Source organism: Cynara cardunculus, assembly GCF_001531365.2.
Source record: "Cynara cardunculus var. scolymus isolate 2C chromosome LG 2, CcrdV1, whole genome shotgun sequence".
NCBI classification, from domain to species: domain Eukaryota; kingdom Viridiplantae; phylum Streptophyta; class Magnoliopsida; order Asterales; family Asteraceae; genus Cynara; species Cynara cardunculus.
Window position 1 is genome coordinate 11,474,116 of NC_037529.1, and position 9,577 is coordinate 11,483,692.

Genomic DNA, 9,577 nt, shown 5'->3' on the forward strand with positions numbered 1-9,577 from the left:
AATACTTAATTATTATCTTTATAAAAAATATATATTAAATTAAAAATAAATTATTTTATTATTAAACCTAAAATTGAATTATAAAAAAAATTGAATTAACGAAATTACACAAAAAAATGAGAACTTTTAGATAGTTAATTTAGTATTAATGTCGATCTTTTTTTTTTCTTCAAATTTTTATGATATCTCTAAATTTATATTTTATTCAAAATGAAAACACTGTCGCTTTCTCAAAACCACATAAACTTGTATTATATCGACATAGACAGAATAAAATGAAACATTAAAATCGAGATAGATCTTGCTGCATTGCACGAGTACTTTTCTAGCTTTATTAAAACATAATAATTAATTTTAGAATTAATAAAATAATTATCACTAATTTTTCGAGTTAACATATTCGTCTCACAAATATTCAATTAATACATTTCGTGGTTTAACGCGAGTATCCTTATCCTTTCCTCTATGAATTTATGTTATTATATTCGGTTTTATGTTGTTATCTTGGTATAAAACTATAGTCAATATTATGTTTTTTTTATAAAAAAAATTGCTAATAAAATTTCATGTTGTTAAACGTTGTACGATATATAAGTGTTTATTTTAATAAAAAAATTATTTAAATATAATTACAATTTGAAATCATAAAATAATTAAATTATAAACTTAATACAAATATAGCTTCTTATAGAGAAAATTCCAAAAAAAACCAATAGATTTTAATGTTTGGAATTATTAAATTTTTGGATAATTTTTTGAAACAAATAAGTCTTTAGACATTTCAAAACCTGTTAAATAACTTCTTGAACTTTCTAAAATACGTCAGATGTATTTTTATGACCTATAAAAATGGTTAATGTGGTAAAATGATGAAAAAAGTCTGGAAAAAAAAATCAATGAACTTTCATATTTTGAATGATTAAGTCCCTAAAAAAATTTTAAACAAAAAATTACTTATATTTATAAAATGAAACAAATATACCAAAAAAGTACATTTAACAAAGATTATTGATTACGTTTATTTTAATTAAAATAAAAAATATTTTGTCAGTGATTTTTTTATTTAAAAAAAGACTATTGATTATATTTATTTTAATGAAAAATAAACTATGTTTCGTATATGATTTCTCAAATTAAAAAGATTACTAATGAAATTTATTTTAATTAAAAATAAAATATATTTTATTGGTGATTTTTTAAATTACAACAATTGAAAATAATTTGATTAAATTACTGACGGATTAACGATAAAATTTAACTAAATACATAATTATTAAAATTTGTCGCTAATGTACATTGGTATATATGCATGAATTACTTATATCTAATCGATGGCTAACTTGACCATCGTTGGACGTTCTAACACAGTAACATGTTAATGAGTGTGAAAGATCGTGCTTGAATCTTGTCAACGATATCATTTCACCGATGGATTAACGATGAATTTTAATTAATTATGTATTTAGTTAAATTTTATTGTTAATCCGTCACTAATTTAATCAAATTATTTTCTATTTTTTTAATTTAAAAAATCACCAACGGAATATATTATATTTTTAATAAAATAAATTTCATCAGTAATTCTTTTTTTTTAATTTAAAAAACCATGTATCAAATATATTTTTATTTTTAATTAAAATAAATTTAATCAACTAATCCCTTTTAAATTCTTTTTTATTTTTTTAACTTAAAAAATCACAGACAAAATATGTTTTATTTTTAATTAAAATAAATTTTATCGATGATCTTTTTTAAATATAAGTACTTTTTGGTATTTTTTTTATTTTGTAGATATAAGTATTTAAAAAAAAATTATTTAGGACTTAATCGTTAAAAATATGAAAGTACATTAGGTTTTTTTTCCAGACTTTTTCTATTATTCTACCATATTAACCAATTGTATATGTCATAAGAAGTTATTTAACATGTTTTAGAAAGTCGAAGAAGTTACTTAACAAGTTTTCAAGTCAGCTTTAAAAACTATTAAAAATTTAGTATCTATACTATAATATAAAGCATTTGACAAAAAAAAAATTTAAAACCATTTTTTACGTATGAGGTTCTGTATATTGATGCATATTACTTCAAATTCAAGATTACAAGTAAATTATGCATAAGTACAGCTTATTAAAGCTCCATGTTTGAATTCGTGTAACTAACTGCAGATAAACATAATCAAATAAAGATAAACATCTCTTTTTAAAATATAAAAAATCTAAAATATAATTAGGATAATTATCGAGTTCTAACAAAATAATTATTTATTATATTTAGAATAAAATTATATTATTAAACCAAATATAAATTATTTCGTTATTGAACCTAAATTAAATTATTATAAAAAAATTGAATTAAAAAATTACACAAAAAATATGACTTTTAAATAGTTAATTTGATATTAATATCGATATATTTTTGTCAAAAATTTATGATATTTTCAAATTTATATTTTATTCAAAAAAATAAAAACATTATCGTTCTTTCAAAATACTATAAAATCGACTGAGATAAAGAATAAAATGAAATATTAAAATCAAGATGTATCTCGCTGCATTGTACTAATACCCTTCTAATCCATTTATAATGATTTCTAAGCATTTCCAAAAAGTTCTCCAAATTTTTCTTTAAAATGAAGAATTAAAAGTTAAAATATTCAAAACAATATTACATTCATCTCATTCCACATTTTGGAGAATCAAATATTGGTTATAATATTATAATATTTCATTCATTTATTAAAATATTATTGTTCTCTCTAAAAATATTCATTTCTCAAAGCTTCTTATTGTAGATCTCAATTCGTAATCATTTTTTGGGTATTCTTTATATTTGGAGGAAAAACTCTTCTCTCTCCTACTTTCCCCATTTTGAATATAGTTTTTGGGAAGTTGTTGGAGCAAAATATTGACTCAAATTTTTCATTTTCTCCATTTTGAAGAAGTTGTTGAAGATGCTTTAAAATTATCTGTAATAGATATTCCAAAATAGAAAAAACGGAGTTTTGGTTCTTATATTGCTCCAAAAAATTCTTTATCTTGTTCTCTAAAACAGAGAAATCTAAAGAAAAAACTCCAAATGTAGAGAATTTTTTTTAAGAAGCCATAAATGTTATTTTAATATATCTCACCAATGAGATTATTTGTTAGTTTTTTATATAAAGTTTTTTTTAATCTAAAAATATATTTGAATGATAAATTATATAATATTTTAATAATATAGGTGATGCTAATTATCTAATAAAGAGTATATGTTGGAGTTGAATGCAATTTTTTTTAAATGATTTTTAATTATTTGTTTTACAAAAAATAGTAAAGAATTTGTTGAGGTTGTTACTATTGGTTGACTTAATATTTTTAATGATTCTCTTTTTTTAATATTTTTATTTTATTTAGTATATACAATAGATAAATAGATAGGGAAAAGTTCATTTGAGAAGTAGCAAGTGTTTAAGAAGTAAAAACTGATCATAACCTTTCTTCTGGTCAATATTTGTGGCTTTGACTATGAAGTATCAGATAATTCTTTGCATTGGTATGCAGAAGATAGAAGAGTAGTTTTGTAAACTTTACAAATAGGCGGCAAATAAGTTCACCATATGAACCATATGTGAATCCATTAATTAGTTCAGCTGTGAAGTATTTAACTGAATCACATGTGAACCCACAGGTTCATATGTGAATCCGTTAAAATAGTTCATACGTGAATTACACGGATTCACATATGAACATATAGTTCATATATGAATCACAGTGGTTCACATATAAACTCATTTGCTGCCTATTTGTAAAATTTACAAAACTACCCCTTTATTGAAAAACAATCATCAATTCCATAAATAAAAAATGAAAATATATATTTAGGCAGTAAGATCATTTTGAATGAATTCATGGGTGCTTTAACCATTCAATCAAGGATGCTTTAACCATTCAATCAAGGATGCTTCAATGATTGACCAAATGAAAATATAAAGAAATAATATATCACTAGTGTTTGTTATCGTGCAATTTTTTTTTAATTATTGAAGTTAGCTAAATGAGTCAATGATCACATTTATATATTAAACTAATAAGAATCAAGATTATTTTTGATATATGAATCCACCTTATCATTATTGGTTATTCTTTTAATATATATATATATATATATATATATATATGTCTTATATATCAATCTTTTATCATATTAAACTTTGTAATTAGTTTAAAATCATAATAAATTTGGGTAGTGGTCGATCGACTGATGAAATCGGCTCATTTTCATCTTGTCCGACAAACTTTGTCAATTGATAAGCTGACCGAAGTTTTCCGATGTGAGATTGTGCGTCTTCATGGCACACCTGTATCGATTACCTCCGATCGAGACCCACATTTTACATCTCGATTTTGGGAAGGTTTACATAAAGCTTGGGGCACACTTTTGAATTTTAGTACAGTCTTTCATTTGCAAACTGATAGGCAATCTGAACGTACGACTCAAACATTGAAGAATATGCTCCAGGCATGTGCGTTGGAATGGCATGGAAGTTGGGATAACTACTTGTACTTAATTGAGTTCTTCTATAATAATAGCTGGCAGTCAAGTATCAGCATGGCTCCGTATGAAGCACTTAATGGCCAGAAATGTCGAACATCGACTTGTTGGAATGAAATCGGAGAACGTATTCTAGAAGGCCCAGAATTGGTGCAAGTTACTACGGAGAAGATCGAAATTGCACGTCAAGTGATGAAAGAGACTCAGACTCATCAAAAGAGCTATGCCGACAAGCGACGACGACCTATCGAGTTCCAATCGGGTGATAAAGTCTTCTTGAAGGTTTCCCCGAATCGTAGTATTAGACGTTTTAGTCTCAAAGGAAAGTTCAACCCGTGATATATTGGTCTTTTTGAAATTCTAGAAAGAGTTGGAGCTGTGGCCTACAAGTTAGATCTATCGCCACAATTGTTCCACGTACATAATGTGTTCCATATCTATTCGTTGCGAGGGTACAACTATCATCCACTGCACGTCATTGAATATATACTTTGGAACGCATATAGTCTGATCTATCTTATCACGAGGAGCAAGAGACAATTCTTGATCGCGATGAGAGAGGTACACAATAGAGAGTGATTCCTTTTGTAAAAGTTTTTTGGAAGAATCACTCGGAATATGAGGCGACATGGGAATCCGAATAGCATATGCGACGAAAGTACCCACAATTCTTATAACTGATGTAAGTTCCTTATCTCAAAATTCGATTTTGGGAACAAAATCTTCTTTTAAGGGAGGAAGAATTATAAGATCCGAGTTTTAAAAACTTACTCATTAACTTACCCGAATTATATCGTACTTAAATAACGGTCAATAATTGTTGAGCAGTTAAAACCGTCAAACTTCTAAACTCTTAATAATTAATTATATTATATATATATATATACACACACACACACACTATATTATAAAACATTTGACAACAACTCTTAAAACTTTTTTTATGCATGAAGTACTGTCATATTACTTAAAATTCAAGATTACAAATATATTATACGTAAGTACAACTTATTAAAGCTTTGTGTTTGAATTCGTGTAACTAACTACAGATAAACATAATCAAATAGAGGATAAACATTTACATTTAAATATAAAAAATCTAAGATATAGTTAGGATAATCATTAAATTCTAACAAAATACTTGATTTTTATCTCTACAAAAACTTATATTACTAAACAAAAAAAAAACAAATTAAAGAAATACACAAAAAATAAGAATTTTTAAATAGTTAGTTTCGTACTAATATCAATATAATTTTTAAAATTTTTTTTATGATATATTCATATTTATATTTTATTAAAAAATGAATCTATACTATATTATAAAGCATTTAACAAAAACTCTCAAAACCCATTTTTTATACATGAAGTGCTGTCTATTAATGCATATTACTTAAAATTCAAGATTACAAGTAAATTGTACGTAAGTACAACTTATTAAAGCTTTATGTTTGAATTCGTGTAACTAAATACAGATAAACACAATCATATAGAGTAGAAACGTCTCCATTTAAATATACAAAATCTAAGATATAATTAGGATAATCGTTGATTTCTAACAAAATACTTGATTTTTATCTCTACAAAAAATTATATTACTTAACCAAAAAAATAAATCAAAGAAATACACACAAAAAAGAGAATTTCTAAATAGTTAGTTTCGTACGAATATCAATATAATTTTTTTCAACTTTTTATGATATCTTTATATTTATAGTTTATTCACAAACACATAAAAACGTATTATAACATCATCTGAGACATAAAACAATAAAACATTAAAATCGAGATGTATTTAATTGCATTGTGCAAGTACTCTTTTAGTATATATTATTTACAAAGCATTGTTCCTATGATTTTTTTAACCATCATCGCCATCTCTCTCGTTCTCTCTCTTTAAAAAAAACTCTCTCTTCTCTCTAAATTTCACGACAAATTACTGAATGAATCGAAGTACCAATTATATATTCGGAATCTACTATCCGAACTCTTCCTAAAGGTTTAAATTTCATACGGTTTTATTAGGATGTTTACGTTAGGGTTCTTGAGACCGGTTTATAAATTATGTTAATGTCTAAATTTACGGATTGATGTTGTTAAAATTATGATATCTTTCATGTTTATAAATCTAGGATTGGTTAAAATTGAAGTAGAAATTAAAAGGGTACATTATGGTTTCAATATGGTTAGATTGTGGATGTATGTTTAACCGCACATCAATTGTTCAATTAAATGTCGAAAAGAGTAAAATTGCATGATTAAGTTTTGTTTAGTGATCATTGGACTTGTTTTATTGTTTAGTATATTGAAGTATGTTTAGAGCATGTAAATGTAGCAAATAATGGAATTTATATCATAAAAGTTAGTTGAGAAGTTTAAAAATCGAATTTTACTGATTGTGCAGGTCCATACTTTGACAGTGTATAACTCACAAACCGTAAGTCGGAATAAACTCGTATTTTTCAGTTAGAAAGCTCTTACTGTATGCTACAACTTTCATGAGGGTCGAAAATCCAGTTATGAATCTAAGTGGCTCGAAACAGTGTGTTTTTGGGGCTATTTGCACTGTATTCAGAATTAATCTGCTGTTTTGCAAAATTCGTATAAAATAGATGGATAATCCAAATTAGGTGATTCCAAGCTAGTAAATTCATCATATACCATACTAAAACTTTTATTTAAATAGTATCTTTTGTATTGACATCTAAGTGGGGTAAAAATGCTCACGAAAATGAGGGTCACAAGCTCTTAAAAGCCGGAACGAAACGGCATAAAGCTAAGTGTTGAATCGATTTCTCAATGCATATCCGGCTGTCCCATTTGAAGTTTAAGTTGTTTATAAATACTTAAGACCTAATTAACTTATTAGTAGAATTATGATATGGTTTTACGTTGTTTAAGTAATAACCGATTTACGTATTCGTTAGGCACGCAAGCAAGTCGAACTTTATCGTGAATCCCGTTTGATTGTGCTTTACTTTTCTATTTTGCCTAAGGTATGGATTTTACTTTCTTTCACTCTCAGGAAACTAATTGTTGTAGTTGACATTTCATAACGATGGTTCAATCACATTGTGGTTGATCGCTTAAAAATGGTCAACAAATTATATACATATATATATATATATATATATATAAAGCTCTTGAATTTTCATCGCGAACACTTGAGTTTAGTCAGTTGTAAATTTTATAAATCCAAATGATACGTTTTTAGACTATTAAATTTTAGAAAAAAGATTAACTAATGTAAGATCAAAACTCGAAACACTCAAAGTATTAACCGATAAATAGTAATACCAACTTAAACATTATTTACATATGATTAATACTCTAAAAACTTAAATATTCAAAGTATTAACCGAAAAATAGTAATACCGGTGTAATTTACCCTGAAAACGTATATATACATATAATTAATATATTCTATAAAAACTAACACATACAATTAAATATTAATAATTTAATATAAAGTGAATGGCGAAAAATGCAAGGGAAGGGTTTTGAAACAGTAACATCTAAGATGGTGGCCACAAATGATTACCAATTGAGTTGCTTATCATATATATCTTTAAAAGTCAATTATAGTATTTGAGTCTAAAAGCGGGGAGGTCATGACCTCCAAAGGCCTCCATAAGGTTCCACCACTGTTGGGTTGTTAGATATGTCAACAAATACTTCAATTTGTCATGATTCATGAATCACAGAAGGAAGAGAAGGCCAAAGATTGTGGTGGTCAGAGATGAAGGATACGAGAAAAGGAATATGAAAACTCTAGAGTTTATATATATATATATATGTGTGTGTGTGTGTGTGTGTAATAGGAAGATGAAAAAAAGTAAAAGGTCCCGAGAAGAAAATGATCCTATTTGACCATTGTAGGCTATTCTTTTTTTTTAAATTCTGTTGGCTGGGAGATGTTGAAGCTGCCCGAATAAATCCAACGAGTGATTAATAATCCTGTTAGACATAAAAAATAAATTAATTTCCCGATTTATATTTCTTAATTAATTTAGGGGATTCCCTCCCTTTTTTTCATTTTTATGATATTTTCAACTTTAGAGCATATAGGAAAACCAACGAGAATTCTTCTCTGTACATGCATATATAAGGTACAAATTTTAAAAACTTGCATGATTAAAAGTTGAATGATTAAAAGTGTACCGTACTTAATAAATTTTAAAAACCTTACCTAATTGAATTGTACCGTACTTAATAAATGATAATAATAATTAATGATCGTTGAATGATTAAAAGTGTCAAATAATTGAACTCTTTATAATTATTTAAAAATATATAAAATATAAAAAGCTTACATAGAATAAACTACATCATCTACATTGTCCTTCACCATCAACTCCCCCCCTCTCTCTAAATTATGTGCTTCTCTCTAAATTTTTTCTCAAATTATTGAGGAAAAAAAATTTAATCATAAATTCAGAATCCACTCTTTGAATCCTTTCTAGAGATATAAATTTCTTTCTTTTTATTGAAGTTTTATGTTAGGATTATTGTGATTGTTCTCTATTAGGTTTATGGTGAGTCTAAGAATTGGTGTTGCAAAATTGTGATAAAATACATTGGGTTAGAAAAAACTGAAATAGGAATTAAAATGGTAAAATATGGAACCAATATGGTGATATCGTGTCTATATGTTTAACTGCACACCAAATGTTCGATTAAACGTTTAAGAGTGCAAAATTGCATGATTAATTTTAGAATAATGACCATTGAACTATATTTTTATGATTAGTATGTTAAAACATATTTTAGAGCATTTAAATGTAGCAAATTATTAATTATGGATCATAAAAGTGAGTTGGGAAAAATGTGGAAATCGGATTTATTTGTTAGTGTAGGTCCAATAGTTTAACAGTGCATAGAGGACAAACCGTAAGTTGAAATAAGCTCAAATTTTACTAGTAGAAATCTCTTAAGTGTATGCTACAACTTTTATGAAGGGTCTCAAACCCAATTTTGGCTCTAAGTGGCTCAAAATAGTGAGTTCTGGATAGGGGTGTTCAAAAAAACCGTTGGACCGCTCAAACCG